The following is a 19,937-nucleotide window of genomic DNA, read 5'->3' on the forward strand; positions in this document are numbered from 1 at the left end:
TGATAATATTTCAGTTCGTATTTAGTGAAATTGTGTAACACGGCCACAAACTTGTTTGGGACTCTGATGCTTTGTACTCTGGCTAATAAAGAGATTAACTACCACCCCATACAGATGGTGCATGTTATTAGGGTAACTGTGCTTGTGTGTACATGAAGAATAAAACTCCATGCAGGCAACATATGACTTGTATCCTACATTTTCACCTGTTTTTCCCCTCTGCATGTTCCATTCTTTATTTTACAAACCATTGGGAGCAGTGGGGAGGCCGCTAGCTGATCAATCTATCCTATACTCAGCAGAGATTGACTTCCGCTCTTCACTCCTTTTTCAGCACATAAAGACAAGCAAAAGGTAACATTGAGGAAAAAATGCAGTGCCGACTTGTGTGGGTGCGATTCAGCTCTAGGCCGAGGTTATGGATTAGTCAGGAAGGTCTCCACAATCTTTCTAGGTTTCCCTCCGCCTCTTTACTCTCCCTGCTCTTTGTCATCCACTCTGGGGGAGGGAAACTGCTCAAATCTGTCTTCGAGAAGTAAAATTGTGCAGGCTCATGAGGGGGGGGGGGGGTTGTCATATGACGCAGTCCATTATGGAGTAAAATGGACTGCGTCATATGACACCCCCCCCTCCCTCCCCCCTCATGAGCCTGCACAATTTTACTCCTGGAAGACAGATTTGAGCAGTTTCCCTCCCCCAAAGTGGATGACAAGTTCAGGAGGCAGAGGATGAAGTGGCTAAGATATTAGAACCTTTATTATAGGCAACTGTACTATTCATTTATGCAAATTTTGTTGAAACCACAATTCCATGTTATAGTTCTTTTCTTCAGGATTTGTGGGCATTTCTGTGGTCAGAACTTGAGATAGCAATATTTATCCCCACTCTTGGAAGCACATTACAACGGTCAGAACACCTTAAAGTGGAAACTTGCACAATCTTTATAAACTGAATGGTCCAATTAAAATAAGATCATAAGACGTCTAGTAGTGTAAAAGCTACATGCAAATCAGGCTGAAAGTACACTGAAGGTGTGTCAATGTAATTGGAAGTCATCATGCCATATGCACTCAGCATTTCCAGCCTGGTTTGCACAGAATTCTTTGCTAGATTTCTCTTGATTTGCACGTTGGATTCCAACAAAAACAGAGCATCATTTTTATTGTTTGACAAAACCCTGTACAGCTTATACCACTACTGCCATATGTTAAAACGTGCAACCAGTTCCATTTTATTTATATATGAATAGCATTTTGGGCTTAACACCTTAAGGACCGAGCCTCATTTTTTAAATCTGACCAGCATCATTATGTGGAACACAAACAGATCCCAGTGATTCTAAGATTTATTCATGACACGTAGTTCATGTTTGGGGAAATTTTAGTAGATATGATTTGCAGTTTTGAAAACGTCAATTTTTTAAATTTCACAATTTATATGCCCTTAGCGACCCATGACGTACTGGGTACGTCATGGATCGTGTCACTATCATCGCCGTGGGCAGGCCGCGGCGATCCGCACATATCAGCTGACATGTGTGCCTACAAGTTACAAGTGGAATCGCTTTCCACCCGCAACTTATAACCCCTTACAGCTCACGGCCAAGATCAGGCAGTGAGATGTATATGCGCACGGCCATTACTTTTACGTACCGCCACCAGAAGTCACGTCCGTGATCACATGACGTTCGGTGGTTGCCATGGTAGCACAGGGTCATGTGATGGCACCTGCAGCTAACATGAGTCACTGTCTCTCAGTGAGTGGGGGGGGAGGGACCAATAGACAAAAAAAAAAAAAAAAAAAAAAAAAACCACAAACCAAAACACACTAAATTCAAATCACCCCCCTTTTGCCACATTGAAAATTAAAGGGATTTAAAAAATAAAATAAATAAAATACATTTGGTATCGCCGCGTTCAGAAATGTCCAATCAAAATATAAAATCAATTAATCTGATCTGTAAACAGCGTTGCGGCAAAACAATTCCAAACGCCAAAATTAAGTTTTGGTCCCCGCAAGTTTTGTACAAAATGCAATAACAGGCGATCAAAACCTAGCATCTGCACAAAAAAAAAAAAAAAAAAGTTCATTAAAAATGTCAGCTCAAGACGCAACAAATAAGCTGTCACTGAGCCATAGATCTTGAAAAATGAGTGCGCCACTTTTTTTGGGACAAAACATGTGAATTTTTTTTTAACCGCTTAGATACAAGTAAACCTATACATGTTTGGTGTCTACAAACTTGCACTGACCTGAGGCATCACACGCACACAGTTTTACCATATAGTGAACACTGAATAAAATCATCTCAAAAACAATTGTGCAATCACACTTTTTTTTTTTAAAACAGGTTTTCCACACTTGGAATTTTTTTTGCTTTTTTTCCAGTACACTATATGGTAAAACTTATGGTTTCATTTAACAGTACAACTCGTCCCGAAAAAAACAAAGCCCTCATGGCAGGATTGAGAGAAAAATTAAAAAAAAAAAAAAAAGTTACGGCTCTCGGAAGAAGAGAAGCAGAACAAAATAACAAAAACAAATGGAAACGCCTGGGGGCTGAAGGAGTTAAACTATATTAGTTATACAACTGAATCTAGAAATAAATAATAAATAAAATAATAATAAATAAAATAATAAATATAATATATACACACACACACACACACATATACATATACACACACACACACACACACACACACACACACACAGCTGTATTTTTCACTTTATAAGGTGCACCTGATTATAAAAGACGCACCCCCAAATTTGGTGAAAGAATCTTTTTAATTTTAAATGGGGTCCGTCTTATAATGCCAGTGTCCATCTAACAAATCATATGTTCCTCATAGCCCCCATCCTAAAATTAGCCCCCTTAATCTGGATATGGCCCCCTTATATTGAATATAGCCCCCTTGTGCTGGCACACGTCCCCTATGGATGTCCCCCTGTGCTGCCCATGGCCCCCTATGGATGTCCCCCATGCTGCTGCCCATAATAAAGGGGTTTTTTTTTATCCATCTTCTCCAGTACGGTCCTCCCTCGTGTCTCCCTCCGTGCTGCTGAGCTCCTGCACTTCCTGCTTCTCGGTGCCAGTCATGTGATCAGCACAGCAGAGTGACATCATCTCTGCGTGCCTGGTCACAGAAGCAGCAGGGAGTCCGGGGAGACACCGGAGATCAGCGCTGGAGGATGTAAGTAAAGCTTTTTTATGGTTTAGGATGGTCAGCAGCATGGGGGCCCATATCTAACACAGGGGGTTCATGTGCCATCAAAGGGGGCGGACGCAGGCATATATAATATGCACCACTCCCCCAGCCCATCACCGCGGTATGGTTTCAGCACCACAGTGATTGACAGCGGCAGTGCATATTATATGAGCGTGAGCAGTAGATCTCCCGCTGCCTCCACCAGCCTGCCTCAGCCCCCAGCACCGCTCCAGAGCTGCCCCCACCTCCCCTGGGCCCTGCAGTATATAATCCATATATTCAGATTATAAGACGCACGCCCTACTTTCCCCCAAAATTTGGGGGAACAGAAGTGCGTCTTATATTATATAATGAGAAGAATAAGTAATAACAGTTTTTTTAAACTTTTTTCGTTAGGGATTAGAATGGTGAAGGAGAAAAAAAAAAACAAAAAAAAAACAACAACTAGCACTTTCGTGTAACAAATTTTATAAAAAAAAAACAAAAAAAAAAAAAAAACATTTCTAGGGAAGGCATCGCATTTGAAGTGAGACTTTGAGGGGCCTATGACAGAACATACCAAAACTGCACCTCAAAACCACATTTAAAAAGGAAGTTCTTTAACCAAAAAAGTTTAATGGACAAAAGGAGTCCTTAACAAAAGGAGTTTAATGGGTGAAGGCCATGGAAGAAACCATTGCTGAAGAAAAGAGATGTAGGGTTGCCCTGCTGCATCTGGACACCTTGACCATATCACAGGAATTATGAAATGAGAGAATTATCAAGAGATTTAAGAAAGGGGCTTGCATGAATATGGTGGACGAGCGGAAACATCACCACGTCCACCAACCAAGCCGGTTACGCCAACTAACCTGGAATGAGCCCATATATTCTAAGCTCATGGTAGATGCTAGAATGTATTGGCTCCTTCAGTTAAGCTGCTTTCCCCATCCACTGGTTGTCCTGGCGCCTGTGATTGGATGCAGTCAGTTGACACTCAGGGTAGGGAGGTGTCTGACTGCACATCTGACTGATTAGGGGCACAGGAAATTAATGCGTGGCCCAGGTGCAGAGTACAGCCATGCTGGACCCTTTGTAAGTCCACCGCTTGCTCTCTTATAGCTCTATCCTTTTTACCACCATTTTTAATCTCCAGATTCTGATCCCCAAAAACTTAAATGGAGGCCTGAATCTGGAACGGATCAGTTTTAAGAAGAAAAAAAAAAAAAATATATATATATATATATATATATATATATATATATATATATATATATATATATATATATATATATATATATATATATATATATATATATATATATATATATATATATATATATATATATATATATATATATATATATATATATATATATATATATATATATATATATATATATATATATATATATATATTATAATTTAGAATGGGAGCAGGTCCTGCTGGTCCCGGATTTTTTGCGAGTCCGCCCAGCTCTATTCCCGACCTCAATCCCATTGAAAATCTTGTGGAGAGTTGAAATCTACCATTGAGGAAAAAGAACCCTGCAAACATTCAAGAGCTTGAATAAACTGCAAAGAAAGTGGGAGAAAATACCAGCTGATTAGAGCAATAAGCTTATAGATGGCTACAAGAAACATTTGGAGGCTGTCAATGCGAAAGGGTGTGCAACCAAGCATTAGGGGTGCCTTTATTGCTGCACATGCAGTTTATTCAGCGTCTTCTTTGAAATTGCAACATGTAAGCTGCCAATGTTTTGTTGCTGTATTGCTTTGGACCACTAATTAAAATATCCTGAGGATATAACCATTTATTTCTGGAGATCCTGTACAGTTTTTGATAAAAGGGTGCCAATAATGGCGAGCAGCAGTGTATGACTGTACAGAACAGTTTGGCCACATGGTGAGACTCAGGAGGGAGGTAGCGCCATTTGATTTTTAGAGTGCAGTTTCCTAGAATAGTTAGGGGCTTTGTATATGAAGTCCACAAAAGTGCCAGGAGAGCAGAAACCTCCTTCAAGTGACCCCCATTTGGAAATGGCACACCTCTGGGAATTAATCTACGAGCGTAGTGATGATTTTGACCCAGTTTGTGTTTTTCCAGAAATAAGCAGCAATAGATGTTGCAGAGTGAAAATCTACCATTGTAGTGCCCGTATATCGTGGCCAGCATGAGCTTGTGCTGGAGACCTGCACCCCATAAATTTAACAGGCTCTCCTCACTACAGTAATGGCAACATGTGGATGCTAACAGTTTAGGCACACTGCGGGGCGTTTGGATTTGGGAGCACAGATTTTACTGGACTTTGTTTGGGGGGTTATAGATCTATAGCGCTTTTCTAGAGCTTTTGGGCTACAAGTAATGGTAACACCCTCTATATTTCTGTTGACAGATGCCAAACCTGAACAGGACTTGTATCTTGTGGGTTGAGTAGAAGCTTTTATTGGTGGCATTTTGGGGGTACAGAACATTTTGGATCAGTTCACACACTGTGCGCTATATTTAGCGCATACATGGGGGTTTCCATCTATATCTGCAAAACAATTCAGATGAAACCTGGATGGATCCATTCAGTATTGAGGCTGAGGTTATTCTGGACTCTGTAGGTTCTGTTCGTTACACAGAAGTGGCAGCACTTTTACGCAATCTTAAAAAGATGGACACGGCTGCTTCATAGGCCAGAGAAAGTCCAAGGTGACCATCTGCCTCATTATGGTAAATGTGCCGTCAGACTCACATATTTAAAGAGATTTACATGGAAACACTGGTTCAAGATGACAATTTTTCAACTATACCAGTTTTATTTACATTGGTCTTTTGAAGCTCTCTTTATTCCACTTCTATTTCAGAGGTAAGGTGAAAAAGCAGCATTTTGTGCCTTTTTCCCTACGGTGTTCACTGTAGGGGATAAACAATTACAATTCCATAGTTTGCGACGTTCTGAATGTAGCAATGACAAAATGTGTACTTTATTTTTACATAACCATTTGTATTTATTGGTGTAATATGTTTTTTTTTTTACTTAGTCGCCCTCTGTGTTTAACGTTTATTATTTTGATCACTGCTCATTGCAACAAACATGTAATGCAATACATAGACCGGTCCAATTATACTGATAGACACAGCCATAGCCAGGGTCTAGCAGGCAGTCTAACGGGCCACCATACTTCGCACACCAGGAGATCATCGTTTGCCTTCCGGGTGCCATGACAACCTTTGGCTCTCCATGATTTCATAGCAGGGGTGCCCATAAAAAAGGTGAAAGCGGGAACCCCCTACCTCTCATGGCAATCACAGCATTTTAGAAAGTTAACAGCATGGTCTAAGGGTTAATTAGCAGGGGGGCAGCCCACACACCAGCCCCTTACTGTCATGCAGCAGTTCTGCTGCTAGCCAAGCCGAGCGCCTGCAGGGGAAGTGCTATTTCAGCACCTCCCACACAATCATAGTGATTAGAGAGCAGGGACCGCTAAAATGGGTCCACGCGTTACTTCCCGTGACATTCAGCTGTCAGGGACCGCTGTCCGCATGGAGCTATCACTGTTTTAATCTATGACGGCTATAGTACATCACGATGCACAAACTAACACCTGATCATGACATACTGTGGCCTTCATTGGTCATTAAGGGTTATATAATTAAAAAAAAAAAAACAAAAAAAAAAAAAAACTCACTCTATTTTTAAATTTAACTACAAGTACCTCCTAGAATTGCTGCCGTCTCAGATTGTGGACCAGTTTTTCCTTTTCTTCTGTGCCCCTCTATTGGCATTGGACACGCTCTCAACTGGCACTGCAAGGCTATGTAGCGTGTTACCACCAGACTGCCACAGTATAGTAAACCCAAGTTGTACTAAGCCACCTAGGTTTGCCAAGAAAAGTCCCATGGGAGGAAGAGCAAAGTATGAAACAGAAGTATTTGCTATGAAGTCTCCCAGAAAGCTCATGACCTCGTCACTTGAGAAACCAGAGATGTCTGCAAATATATAGATGCTTACATACTTGTCTGAAATCAAATTTTAAAATTTAGCCAATTGTCAGGCTGGAGGGGGTACGCTGAAAACTGCCAGCATGACGAAATGTATGGAATGTCATCAGCAGTCAAGGTATCACATGCAGCAAGGACTGTAACAAGACCCGTCAGATTTGCTAAACCCTGAAAGAACCATTGCCAAAAGACGAGGGATAATCCCTGGGTAACATGACCCTTGGAAGAGGAAGCCTCGAGAAATACTGAAATAATTGCAGATGTTCCCAGATATATCACATGATCTGATTTTATGTGGGAAATGTTAAAAGCTATATTTTAAAAGGGAGTCCACAATCTATAAAAAGTTATCTATTAATATTTGCTGCACATGTATAAAAAGGTAATTTAAGCCTTTAGTGGCATTACGTCATAAGTCGGCTCCCTGACTGATGAAGGCTCAGTAGCTGAGCCCACATCTGTGATGAGGGCTGTAACATTCAGCCATCATCTGCCTCCAACAGTTGACAGTACAGCGGGGCTCTGCCTGTAACCCTGTTAAATGCCTCTGTCAATCTATGACAGCACAGGAGGGGGTGTTTTAATCATGTTAACAGGTGGTTAATGGGTGAACGCAAAGCATCAATGGGTTGCAATGAGAGCCATGGGTCTGGTAAATGCCCCCGTGACTCATCATGGAGCTCCTTTGAATATCCACCTGTGGCTCATGTTCATAGGAGAGACTGATATTTGGTATATACAGCAATACTCTGGTATTGCTGCATATAGTACAAGAAAAGTACAGTAGTGTGTCCTCTTATGTTTCACGATATTTGCACGGTCAAGGGGTTTTTTTTTTGGGGGGGGGGGGGGGGTAGATCAAAATTACAGCAATGTCATGCTGCAAAAACCATGACATCTCAAAGGATGTGTTGCTTCATCACATTTCCTTTTTATCTAAAAGACCTGTAGGCTATGAGGTTAGGGAATGCTTGTTAAGGCCTTGTGCGCACTAGGCGTTTTTAGCGGCGTTTTTGCGCTGACAACGCAGTGATATTGCTTCCCCAGCAATGTCTGAGTTTTCATTTTTGCTGTCCGCACACAGCGTTTTTTTTGTAGGTGTGTTTTTGTGGTGACCACAAAAACGCAGCATGTCAATTATTTCTGCGTTTTTCACCCATTGAGTTCAATGAGATGTTCAAAAACGCAATGAAAAATGCATATAGCTGCGTTTCTATGACTAACAACGCAGCTATAAATGCAAGGGGTGGGTACTAAAGAGACGTGTACAGGAAGAGGATTCCTTCTGTTGGTAAACACAGAAGCGTGAATCCTCCCGTTACCACTACCGCTGCTTCTACAACCCGCCCGGTGCCATGTCAGCTCCCGTGCGGTGTCTTGTCTGGGCAGGAGGTGGAGGCAGCGGCGAAAACAAAAGTGAACAGTAGGAGAGAAAAAAAAAAAAAAGTCATACTCACGTGTCTGCAGGGTCCCGGTGGCATGTCCGCTTCCAGCTTCTCTCCCAGTACTGCCGCTCCGGCTGTGTGCAGTCTCCCCGGGCACGTACGATGTCTGCAGGACCTGGCGACGGATCACCTGATGCAGTAAGTCACCTGACGCATCAGCTGATCGTAATTCTTGTGGTGACGCCGGCTTTTTAGCGCCCGGCCGGCTTAACTTATCAGCTGATCCTGACGTCAGGAGACTTCATCAGCCGATTACCAGCAGCTCCTGCAGCGATGGGACAGGATCAGACTCTCATCCGATCGCTCCAGGAGCTGCCAGTAATCAGCACGGACGTGACTCAGTATTTTTTTGTACTGATACATCAGCTGATTGTATAAAAGCCGATTATTCAATCAGCTGCTGTGTCATGTGATTCACGTCCTTGAACCGGACACATCTGATCGCTTTGCCTTCCAGCAAACCGATCAGATGATATTGTATCCGGATTGGACGGCGCGGGACCCTTGACCCAGGATTACTACGGAGGGAGGGGGGGGGGGCGGCCTTTATTTCAATAAAGATTGAGTCACTAATTGTGTTGTGTTTTATTTCTAATAAAAATATTTTTCTGTGTTTTTTTTTTATCTTTACTAGAAATTCATGGTGGCCATGTCTTATATTGGCGTGACATGAATTTCGGCCTTAGGGCCAGCTGACAATATACAGCTAGCCCTAACCCCATTATTACCCAGTGAGCCACCCGACATCAGGGCAGCTGGAAGAGTTGGATACAGCGCCAGAAGATGGCGCTTCTATGAAAGCGCCATTTTCTGGGGTGGCTGCGGACTGCAATTCGCAGCGGGGGTACCCAGAAAGCATGAGCACCCTGCATTGCAGATGCCAATCCACAGCTGCCTAGTTGCCTGGCTTGCATATAAAAATATAGCGAAGCCCATGTTATTTTATTTTTTTTTTGGGCAAAAAACTCCTGCATACAGTCCTGGATGGAGGATGCTGAGCCTTGTAGTTCTGCAGCTGCTGTCTGCTCTCCTGCATACACTAGTTCTGCAGCTGTCTACTCTCCTGCATACAATGAAGAACATTATTGAAGAAGGAAATTACATCAAACCTTTTTTTTTCCATCAACAATCTTTAATGGCATTGTTCACTGATTAAAAACGCAGTGAGCAAAAAAACGCACCAAAATGCATGCGTTTTTTGCCGCGGGTGTGTTTTTAAGACAAACGCACAAAAACGCAGCGTGAAAAAAATGCACATACCCTAATAGTGAAGATATTTTCTGGGTATCAATGACATCTTAGATGTTTAAATGTAAACTTTTCCTAGGCAGATTCATAGAGCACCATCCAGTGGTCATTTTGAAAAGAAACGCAGATTGGATAGAAGACACACTTGTAACACCACAATCTGTAGGAGTTAAAGAAAAGACAATGCGGTTATAGTCCTACACCAGACAAGGCTTGGCCTGAAACACATGTCAGCAGAAGCTCAGTCGGTCAGCTCCTGGGAACTCATGACTTCCTTTCTCAGCATCTATAAACAAGGAGCCAGTGATTAAAACGTCTTCAACATTATTGCAGAACAACTTGCTGCCAGGAATGCTGGAGAGAAAGATGAACAGGCCGCTTCTTGCAACCAAACACCAAGGTCCGATGGGTGACACTTGTGAAAGGCGCTCTCGTAAAAGGAGGGAGAACTATGCTGACAGATTTGAACTAGATTATCGTCAGATGATAGTGTTGCAAGTGCTAGGAAAATTACACCGTCGTCGTAGGATATATTCGTGGACGTAGGCCAGTGTAATACTGCTGGAAATTCTCACTATAATAATCACTAAGGCTTTTGGAACTTGCTGGAGAACCAGGAATACTTCCTTTTCTAAAATTTGTGCCCTAATTCAAGTTAGGCTACTTTCACACTTGCGTTGAACAGCATCCGTCACAATGCGTTGTGTAACGCATGTGACGGATGCCTTGCAAAAACTTTGATAATAAAGGCAACGGATTCCAGTGAAATAACGTGTTGCATTAAGTTTTCTTTAGCCGAGAGAGAGCCCTCATCTTCACCGCACACACCCTGGCAGCACCTCACCCATCATCACCGCACCCATCATCCCCGCAGGCACTACCGCACCCATCATCCCCGCGCACACACAGGCATTACCTCAGTGACATCCCCGCTAACAGCGCGATTAACTTCAGTTGCTGCGTGTAGCTCACAGGAGCGACGGTGTTCTACTGCCGCTCCTGTCAGCTTCAAGTAGCAGAGCTGGATGCGTCGCGGGACCTCGTGTGGATTACGTCGGATCTGGAGGGGTATTTGGGGATTTTAATAAAGTGGTGAAAGAGGGTGGTGTTTTTGCTTTCACTTACAGGTTAATCATGGAATGGGTCTCAGACGCCTGCGATGATTAACCTAGGACTTAGTGGCAGCTATGGGCTGCTGCCATTAACTCCTTATTACCTCGATTGCCACCGCACCAGGGCAATTCGGGATGAGCAGGGTAGAGTCCCAGGACTGTCGCATCTAATGGATGCGGCATTTCCAGGCGGCTGCTACTTTTAGGCTTGGGGGCTCCCCATAACGTGGGACTCCCCATCCTGAGAATACCAGCCTTCAGCCGTGTGGCTTTACCTTGGCTGGTATCAAAATTGGAAAGGGGGGGGGGGGGGTGGAAGGACCGCACGCCTTTTTTTTAATTATTTATTGTACTGCACGATATAGACCCGCCCACCGGCGGCTGTGATTGAGTGACAGCTGTCACTGCAACCAGCGTGGGGGGGGGGCGGGTCTGACTGCAACAAATCATAGGCGCTTGTGGGCAGGGTAAGCAGTGAATACTAGATGGAATAATGAGCGGCCGGCATTTTCACAAGAGGAGAACCCGCCAGAGAAGTGTGACAGCCGTGCAGCGCTGCGACGGTGATTGGTGAGTATGAGAGAGGGGGAGAGACAGAGACAGACCGACAATGACAGAGAGAGATATAGACTGAGAGAGACCGACAGAGAGAGACCAGGAGTGCTTTTAAACGATTTAGAACGTTCTGCTGGACATGCTGAGCATACGCAGTAGAATGTGACAGAATCCTGCACTGGAATCCGTTGCCAAACACATGGCGACGGAATCCAGCACCATAGACATTCATTATGCCTCGTAACAGATCCCAACGGAATCCTGCAGAGTGCGTTTTTTTTTTTTTTTTACAGCAACAAAAAAAACGCTACCTTCAGCGTTCCCTCCGCCTGACGGTCACTGACAGTCAGAGACAAAACAACTGATGCGCCGCGGGGCGGATCAAGACCATCCGTTGCTATCCGTAGCTAATAGAAGTCCATGAGGGATAAAACGATTTCCTGCAACGGTTACCGTAATTCCTCAAGGCGGCGGATAGCAACGGAAGCTGTCCAACGCAAGTGTGAAAGTAGCCTTAAATAAAAAAATCTTTGTATCACCTCACCTACAAAAAGAAACAAAAAAAATACAGAAGGCTTAAAAAGGGGAACATGTTACACGATGCATGGTGCACAAACCACAGGCTGTGAGATTGCAATCAGGCATGTTTCTCGCAAACGCTTCGCCTCAAGTTGGTTTACGGGTTTCTCCTTTTGGATACACAAGAATCAACTGAAGAGAGGCAGAAAGAAGCTGGCCGGAGGCCTTCCCGGGCTAATCAGGGCTCTACCTATGGGACCCTCTGAGGCAGAAACTCACTGTCTTGAGATTCTTGCAAAAATCCTTTATTTTTCACAAAGCATCTTAACTGCTTACTTGCTTATTGTTAACATATGGACCAAGCCCAACAGCAGGAGACCACCACAGCCAACTGTTACCCTTTTGTGTGCTCCTGACTAGCCCAACCTGAGTTATTCTGAAGCTAGTCTAAATGTAGGATTCGCCTTATGCTCTTGTGCACTCTGTCCTATACAGTACAATACATAGGTAAGGATGGTTGACCTCGGGGAGATCAACATCAAACACCGGAGACACCATCACGTGTTTCAACGCAGGGCACTAGAACAAGGTCCCCTGGGAAATTATGCCATGTTTGGCATAGGTGGTCTCCTTGACTGGAGACTGCCGTTCCCGTGGTTGTTCCTTCCCGGTGAAAGACCTAGCTAGTTTCCTTCCAACTATACAGTACAATGTCTGGCAAGTTTTGTCTCCTGCCATCTAAGTCAGAATAGCTGCAGTATGCTTTTAAAGCCTTAGCTGGTTACAGTAAAGCTCTCCTGCACTCCTCCACAATGGCAGAACAGAGCGGGTTTTGCCTGCTGATGTAAAACTGCTCTATTGATTCATACAAAAGATAATCCTCTGGCATATACATAAATACGGCAGAATATGCAGTTTCAAATTACTGGTCTTTCTGCAGCATGCAGCACACAGCTTACTACTCTGAGCCCCAATCTTGCAGTACATCCTTCTCAGAACATTTATACATAGCCCTTGCAGTAAATCGCTCCTTTCAGCCCTTCTGCAGGATCTTTCTATACAGTGCCCCATCTTCCAGTGCAATGCACTGAGCCCTCTGTATATAGCCCATCCTGCAGTATATCCCTTTCTTTCCCGCAAACTAATCCTCACCTCAACAATAGCCTCATACAAAAAAAGTGTAATGGGCACAGATCACTACAATGTTAACTCTAGGGGGCTTAAAAGGGAACTTGTCATCAGTTTTTTTGCTTTATAAGCTGCGGCCACCACCAGTGAGCTCTTATATACAGCATGTTAGAATGCTGTATATTAGGAGCCCAGACCACTGTGTAGAACATAAAAAAAAAAACTAAACACTTTATAATACTCACCTAAACCGGTCGCTGCGGTGGATGTGGCTCAAATGGGCATCTTCGTCCTCCGGTGCCACCTCTTTTAGCCATCTTTGTCGCCGCCTCTGTAGTGCTTCTGAAGCCGCGGTGCATGACGCGTCCGACGTCATACACACTCGCCGGCATTCAGGTCCTGAGCAGGGCAGATCAAAACTATTGTAGTGCGCATGCGCGAAACTGGCTTGTGTGTATGATGTAGACGTGTCATGCACACAGGCGTCAGAAGGAGGACGAAGATGGCCGAAAGAGGCGGCCCAGGAACCAGAGGACGAAAACGCTAATCTGAGCCACATCCACCGCAGCAACGTTTGAGTATTATAAAAGTGTTTTTTTGTTTTGTTTATGTTCTACACAGCGGCCTGGGCTCTTATATACAGCATGTTAGAATGCAGTATATAAAAGCCCACTGGTGGTGGCCACAGCTTACAGGGCAAAAAAGTGGTGACAGGTTCCCTTTAAAGCTCACAACTGACTTGGCAACCCATTGCCCTAAATTGGCTGCCATGCAAGGGTGGGCAATTTGTGTACACTGGCAACCAGAACCATTTAAAAGCCATTGTCAAATTGGAAATAGTGGCATCTAATTGGTTAAACAGCATTGACCATTACCAATGCCAGATCCTGCCAATAGACGCACATGTTGGCTGCATGATGCGACTGGACCTCTCTGGTACAGAGCTGGCTCAGCACACCCAGACTATGGGCGAAGGGGGTTTAATATCCAAAAATCTGTCACAAAAAAAAAAAAAAAAAAAAAAAAAAAAAGAAAATACTATTAGAAGAGATTTAAAATTGGTCAACATTCTGGTGTAATTTGTGCCAAAAATCTGGTGTGCATGCCTCGTGACAATTCTGTGTTTTAGACACTGCCCAGCTCTGAGCAATAATGTGATGACAGACACAGGGGGTCTTCAGCAGACCCCTGGCTGTCATAACACATCAGAGCAGCGCGCTCGTCTACTGGCACACGTGACATGCAGAGCCCAAATCACGAAGATTCGGTCACTGTCCAAACGTTTCTGAACCTAACTGTACATAGACAGGTTCAGCAAATCTGCCCCCACTGTATTTTTATATTTTAACAGCATGAAGATGGCACGGGAAACCAAACTACACCTCTCCTTACAAAAGCCAGAATCATCTGAAACACGAGTCGAAGTTTGAATAAGTAAAACCCTGGCATATGACACAATCGCATAAAAGACACGGCACAGAGTGCTTAAACGCCCACCAAATCACACACCCACCATCTATAGCATAGACATAACCGGTGTCCTTACATAGCCCCTCATGTCATGTTACAAGAGCGGAAACTTTTAAACCGTATAAAACAATCCATTGAAATGTCAGAGAGGAGACGTAATGCAGGATCTCCTCTCCCACACACGGCTCCATTCCGCTTCCTGGATACACAAAGCCAGAACCCCTCCACACCTCTAGGCAGCCCAGCCCTTCTACTTCAAAAATTAGGAATAGGTTGAAAGTTTGGCCGGTTTACAAAATATATATATTGGGGGTCATTCCACATCAAGTGGACCAGTTTTAAAAATCGTCCCCACTCGACCTGCTCAGATTTTGTTGAAAATTTATGTACATGTATGTTTGAAAAGAGGTTCTGTAAATTTTTAGGGCCAGATCTCAAATACATTGGGCACTGTTGACCTTTCACTGGAGGTTCCCCCAAGCCTGCGGCTTCAGTTAAGAGGATTTTGCAAACTTTGGCACATAGCCATTAGGCTATGTGCGCACGTTGCGTACAAGCCCTGCAGAAATTTCTGCAGCGATCTGAAGAGCACACGTGCGCTTTAGATCGCTGCAGAAATGTCCGTAGTGAGTGCCGATTCCATGCGCTCTGCCTGCAGCTCCTGCCATAGACAGAGCAGGAGCTGCCGGCAAAGCGCAGGAAAGAAGTGACATGTCACTTCTTTTTGCGCAGCGCTTCGGCAGTAGCCGAAGCGCTGCGCTCTTAAACGCCACGTGCGCACGGCCCCTGCACAGTCTCCATAGACTGTGCAGGGGACGCAGGACGCATGCAGTTACGCTGCGCTACAAAGCGCAGCGTAACTGCATGTTTTTACGTGACGTGCGCACATAGCCTTAGAGTTCTATACTGGCTATGATGCAGACATTTGGCATACTAGCTCAACTTTAGCTGCTAAACACGATAAAATTATTACCGGCTATGACAAAACAATATTTCGGCCGCAATTTTGTGTCAAAGTAGCTTGTAAAACGCCTCGCATAAAATGTATGCCTAACTTTGCCCATATATAACTCAAGACCAAAAACCAATAGTAACTGGTGCTTTGCCCTGTACACCAAACATCTACATGACTTTGCATTGCTGCAATATCACGGTCAAAGCATATGTATTTGTGGAAATAGTCACACCCACATATGATGACAAACGTTAAAAAAAAAAACAAAACAAAAAAACGAATTTTACCTATTTTTAGGTCAAATTTCTCAAAAAGGGTACCCTTAAAATATATTAATTCTGATATCATTAAAAAGAGCACATTTTTCTCTACAAGGATCATTGTTTTTTTTTTTTTTTTGGAGTCTCTCAGTTTAAGAAAAGAAAAATGCCACTGAACATTGTGTTTATTAATACGCAATGAATGGTAACTGCACTATTCAAACCCTTGCGTTGGTCCATGGTGGTTATACCACAACCAATTCCCTAAGAATTGTTATTATTATCCTATTAAGAATTGTAATGCTGTCTTTCGAGAATTGGCAGCCCCATTGCCTAGGAGCCATGGCCAATAGCCGTGCAAGGCCAGCTGCGGGCGGTCTCTTTATCGCAGGTTCCGAAGCCTGAGGGTGGGTGTCTTTGCCTAGGATCCCAAGCCTAATATTGGGTATCTTTTGTTGGTTCCCAAGCCATAATGTTCAGTCTAAGTGGTCTGGAATTGTTGCTGAATTTGCAACATAATGGGTTCAGAGAAGCTGTATTGTCGGCCCATTGCTGTTGCAGCTGGTGCTGGAATTATTGCAATGATTGACTGCTCGGGAATCCAGCATGTATCATTTCTCACAGGCCAGTGAAAGAAGCTAGCTGCTCCATGAGGATGCATAAAATGTATTAATGCATCATGGTCGTCGACTGAAATTTCAGAAATATTTCCAATCCACCAGTTCCTATCGTAAATGCAGGCAATGTATTGCCCTGGCTGGAGGTTTGCAATTGGCACAAAAGGCATTTCTGATCTGACAGATCCATCTACATGGGCAATGAAAGATGAAGGGTCATTTGACACCCTTGAAATGCGAATCTTTGTCATCAATTGGCACAAACTGGTGATTTTCTCTTGTTCCAGCAATTGTATGTCCATCTTTGAACCTTTCCTCTTGAACTACCCATATTTCATCAATTTTTTCTTTTGGAACAAAAAAATAAAAAAAAAAACAAAAACCTTGATTCCATGCAGTTGCTTGTTGCAAAAATTGAATAAATCCACCGGGGTCAGTATTTGGTTTTCAGTTGGGCGTTGAAGACTGGCACGAGCTGCCAACCTCTTTGCTGTCCCTCCAATCCCATCACAGGGCGCCTTTCCATGAATGGTACCAAAAAAATTCCATTCAGCGCTGATATTGAAGTCAGCATTGTGGTGGCACAAGTTGAGAACATTTTTGAAATTTTTGTACTGGGCTGCAGATCCATCGCTGAAGTAGTGGATATGACGGATCCCATAGATGAGAGTCTTGAGATACTCCACAATTACTGTTAAAGTGTGGACTGCAACTGTGTCATGTCGTGAACAATCACTGATTAGTTATTATTAGTTATTATTAGTCAATAACTTTTCATAAATAAAAAGGTTTCTAGGTTTTTGATTATAATAGACATTGCTAGCAACAATAAAAACTCTGTAACATGTGATAAGAATCTGAAAATCAAAACACAAAATCAATGCATTACGTGCATAAATAACACTATGTTCAGTGGCATTTTTCTTTTCTTAAACTGAGAGACTCCAAAAAAAACCCAATGATCCTTGTAGAGAAAAATGTGCTCTTTCTAATGATATCAGAATTAATATATTTTAGGGGTACCCTTTGAGAAATTTGACCTAAAAAAAAAAAACAAAAACGAATTTTACCTATTTTTAAGTTTATCATATGTGGGTGTGACTATTTCCACAAATACATATGCTTTGACCGTGATATTGCAGCAATGCAAAGTCATGTAGATGTTTGGTGTACAGGGCAAAGCACCAGTTACTATTGGTTTTTGGTCTTGAGTTATATATGGGCAAAGTTAGGCATACATTTTATGCGAGGCGTTTTACAAGCTACTTTGACACAAAATTGCGGCCGAAATATTGTTTTGTCATAGCCGGTAATTTTATCGTGTTTAGCAGCAAAAGTTGAGCTAGTATGCCAAATGTCTGCATCATAGCCAGTATAGAACTCTAATGGCTATGTGCCAAAGTTTGCAAAATCCTCTTAGCTGAAGCCGCAGGCTTGGGGGAACCTCCAGTGAAAGATCAACAGTGCCCAATGTATTTGAGATCTGGCCCTAAAAATTTACAGAACCTCTTTTCAAACACACATGTACATCCTTATAAATTTTCAACAAAATCGGAGGTGGTCGAGTGGGGACCACTGGTCCACTTGACATGGAATGACCCTATGAACAACAAACAGACCAATTCGTTCACAAAAATTTCATTTGGAAATTGATGGCAGCAACACATCAGAAAACGTTAGGGCCGGGCCATTGGGTAGTATCCACACTTCCTTTTAACAGCATTTATATATGTTTTTTCCCTGAAAAGAATTGTATTTTTTAAGTATATTCAAAGCATTCTGGAACATCAACACAACCCTACATGCATACCAGCCTGTCTCTTCTTCAGCCTCCTGCAATTATGAGACCTTTTGGTGACAACCCAATCACATGACATGTCGTCACAAAAGGTCCCTGAAGCAGTGTTATCAAGATCTAACCGCTTGGGCCCCTATAACGGGAGCCCTGTGACACGGCCCAGTTTGCTCTCCAGTCCTGCATACCAGCCTGTCTCCTTCACTTTTAGACTCCTGCAATTCGGACACCTTTGATCACATGACTGAGGTCATCAAAAGTGCTTAAACAATCTGAACTTCAGAATACAACTGCTGGGGTCCCCAAGAACCTGCGGTCCTGAGAAGTTATGAAGTTTCACTGCCACCTGGCTGTAACTAGCACTTTCTTACTAGGTCTTATATTTCAAGCATACTCCAAAAATTCTGTAAAATCACACTAGAGCTTATTTTCAAGGCAAGTATAATTTTCATTGAAACAGGGTAGCTAGGAGGTGAGGAGACCAAAGGCTGGAGTTTTGGGAGAGGAATGTTGTCCTACGCACGCTTGTCTTGAGGAGCAGCTAGACTCCTACGTCTCATTTGCCGGATTTTTTTTTTTTTTTTTTTTAAATCATCGTGCATTAAATGTGTTCTATTGATAAAAGGTCTGGACAGCAGGCGGCCAGCTCATCTGAACTCTTCGGAGAAGCCATGCTGTTGTGAAGGATGCAGTGTGTGATTTAGCATTACGCTGAAAAATGCAAGCTGGACACTGGATGAGAGAAGTTCTTCTAAAACCAGTATATAACGCTTAGACTAGGTTCGCACACTGCGTCTTTGACGCTGTGTTTTTGGCCACTAAAAACGCACAAAAACGCACCCGTGTCGAAAAAACGCATCAAAAAATGCATGCGTTTTTGCCGCGATTTGGTGCGTTTTTGATCTCTGCGTTTTTCCAATGCATTGCATGGGGGGAAAACGCAGAAAAACGCAGGAAAGAACTGACATGTTCATTTTTTTTTTTTAACTCAAAAACGCAGGTAAAAAAAAACAGATGTATACTTTGCTGGGGAAGCAAAGTCCTGCAGTTTTGAGGCCAAAAACGCACCCGAAAAACGCACTGTGCGCACATAGCCTTAGGCTGCTTTCACACATCAGTTTTTTGCAATCAGGCACAAAATCCGGTTTGTGCCTGATGCAACGGATCCGTCTCAAGAGTGTGTAAAAACTGATGGGACAGATCCGGAAAAAAAACTGATCCATTTTTTTTTTTTTTTTTTAAAGCTGAGAGAGAGGGAGAGACCCCATCATCACCGTACATACACTGGCACTCCCGCACACATCACCGCAAACACCCCGGAATTACCTCAGTGACATCCCCGCTGACAGCGCGACTCCCTTCAGTTGCTGGGTGGAGCTCCGAGGAGCGGCGGTGTTTTACTGCCACTCCTGTCAGCGTCATGTAGCAGAGCTGAAATAGTGGCAGGACAGCTATTGATTATGTTGGACCTGGATGGGGTATTTGGGGATTTTAATAAAATGGTGAAAGAGGGTGTTTTTTTGTCTTTATTCCAAATAAAGGATTTTTTTTGGGTGTATGTTTATTTACTTTCACTTACAGGTTAATCATTGGGGGTGTCTCAGACGCCTGCCATGATTAACCCCTTATTACCCCGATTACCACCGCATCAGGG

At 43.3% G+C, this 19,937-nt stretch overlaps 2 protein-coding genes across 3 annotated transcripts in view; one reads left to right on the forward strand and one right to left on the reverse strand.

Annotated features, from left to right (window-relative positions):
- Positions 1-19,937, forward strand: part of LOC142243933 (uncharacterized) — a 140,920-nt gene that overhangs the window by 22,793 nt on the left and 98,190 nt on the right. The window lies entirely within an intron of this gene.
- KBTBD2 (kelch repeat and BTB domain containing 2) overlaps positions 1-19,937 on the reverse strand; it is a 56,076-nt gene that overhangs the window by 12,456 nt on the left and 23,683 nt on the right. The gene's annotated exons all lie outside the window — the stretch shown is intronic.

This window comes from Anomaloglossus baeobatrachus, chromosome 6, assembly GCF_048569485.1.
Source record: "Anomaloglossus baeobatrachus isolate aAnoBae1 chromosome 6, aAnoBae1.hap1, whole genome shotgun sequence".
Lineage (NCBI taxonomy): Eukaryota > Metazoa > Chordata > Amphibia > Anura > Aromobatidae > Anomaloglossus > Anomaloglossus baeobatrachus.